Raw genomic sequence first — 2,527 nt, forward strand, 5'->3', positions numbered from 1 at the left:
TCAGCAATAGAAAACAAATTGTAAAGCATAATGGCCAAAAGTCACAGACTCTAAGTATAAAACGAGGTGTTCCTCAGGGCTCAGTGCTTCACCCTCTACTGTTTATATTATTTGTAAATTTCTTCCTGAGTAACTTACCCTGTAAATCTATCCTCTATGCTGATGAGACAACATTAGCTAATTCCGGAAAGGATACACACAAATTAAAGGAGGAAAGTGAGGAATGTCTTAAAATATCTAATATCTGGTTTAAAGCTAGTGAGATATCTATGAACCATGAAAAGACTGCCAAGATAATCTTCCGTCTATCAAACAGTAACACTAAGTTATCATCTGTTAAACTACTAGGAATACACGTTGACTCGAAATTATTGTGGGACACACATACAGATTATGTATGTCGAAAGTTATCACGAGTTATCTAGCTACTAGCCAAACGACACACATGTGTTACACAAGATTTATTACTTCATTCATACTATGCCTTCTATCACTGCCATCTACAATATGGCATTCCTTTATGGGGTAACTCCCCAGGAGCCAAAAAAATTTTCACTCGGCAGAAAAAAGCAATTAGACGTCTTTATGGAATTACTAACAATAAGACCTCATGTAGATCTTATTTTTAAGACTGAAAAATTCTTGTAGTCCCATCTCTTTACATATATTGTTGCCTCTTAAACATAAAAGAGAACTTAAACCACTACACTATAAGGAAATCTGTTCTTCTATACAATACTTGACAAATATGAATGATAAACCCACAACCAGGCTTAAGAAAACCCAATCTAGCTATGAATAGATAGGCATAAAAATTCAACACTTAAGCCCATACAGGCTCAATTGGTTTCACTGGATATTTTCAAAACTGAAACCGAAGTGTGGATGAAGGAAAATTATCTATAGTATAGAAGAATTTCAGAATAGTTGTAAAGATGATCTAATTTATTGATTAATTAAGGTTTACTCTTATGTATAGATTTGGATGTAGAGGGAGTTATAAGCTAATAGGGTACAACACTGTTATATTTTTACCATGTGATATTTGTTATTTAAAACATAATGTACAAATAGCTGTAATTCTTCCGACGACTTTGATTGCATATTAATGCTGAAAGATGGATAAAATAAATAAATAAATAAATATGTTGCGGTTTCCATATCGCGATTTCTGAGGGTATTGTAGGGCTTGGACATAACAACAGAACTCAATCCAAAAACATTAATGGAAGTGGGAAGAGGGGGTAATTTATAGTTAATGTTCTCGTTAATTACAATTATTAGGTCTTCAGTGGTATGTCACATATAAAATAAGTACAAACGTCCTGTTTTACACTCTATACGGACAAATAAACTGCTCAAAATATTGGTAGGGACCACGAATTTGTACGAGTTGCAATCGTAAATTATTGGATGGTGTAGTGATGTAGGGTTAAACTACTGGGAGTGAAACAGTGACTTTTATTTTCTTTGTTGTTACAAATACTTCATTGTTGTTCTACAAACAGGTCGCGAATTCTGGGAGTGTGGTTAAGCTGTTTTTGGATGTATCTTCCGAATATATCGCGATTTTCTATGGTGTTGCTAGGCTGTGACTTAAGATGACAGTTTGAACTGGCTGAAAATATCTGGTTGTGGTGGTGGATTGATCTTTGCCGTAGGCAGAGGTCTAGGTTAATTTGGAATGAAACAGTTAGGTTGTGAGTTGGCAAAGCCAACGAATATGAAAGCAAAAAGTCTGGGTTTGTTGACAGACTGTTCTGTAGCGTACACAGAGGTCTAGATTAGTTTGAAATGTAACGCTCTGGTTGTCAGTTGACGTGAAATTTGGGAAAAGCAAAAGCAACAAAGAACGTGAAATAGTAAGAATTTGGATGTTTGGTGATCCTCCCAGCGACGACAATCGTTAGTGACTACTTCGGTTCGTACAACACTCTTGGTAGTGAAGGTCTGCAGTATCTTAGATACGAAAGACCTTTCTGTTCACACAAAGAACGTCGACAGAACGTTGAGGGAACGTCATAGGTGCCATCCCACGATATGGCAGAAAGACTGAACATTTCGCATATTACCTAGCTGAGCACATTTTCCATCGAGCCCAACACCAGAAAGAAATATTGCTTCACTCTCTTGTTGATGCGGATTAACATTACCCGCCTGGCGGAACTGTAATGCAATAATTCTTTCAAATTATGCTCGAAGCACGGCTAGAACTACAATTTTGTGGCTTTCAGAGAAACGGAGGCCTTCAATTTCATAAACATTACGGGTATGTTACAATATCGCTTTGCTTGGCACTGTACATTATATTAGAATATCTACTTTATTTGTGTTCCATTATTAACGTGTTTTCGTCATTTGTGTGTTTGCGCATTGAAAGTATGATTGGATGATTACATAACGTCTAATGTGCTTTCACTCTGTGTTCTGATTGGCTGAGGAGATCACGTGTCCTTTGCTCAGATAGTATAGGGTGATTATAATTAATGTTAATCTTTCAAATCGCTGTAGAAATAACACCACTAGT

This window comes from Schistocerca nitens, chromosome 3, assembly GCF_023898315.1.
Source record: "Schistocerca nitens isolate TAMUIC-IGC-003100 chromosome 3, iqSchNite1.1, whole genome shotgun sequence".
Lineage (NCBI taxonomy): Eukaryota > Metazoa > Arthropoda > Insecta > Orthoptera > Acrididae > Schistocerca > Schistocerca nitens.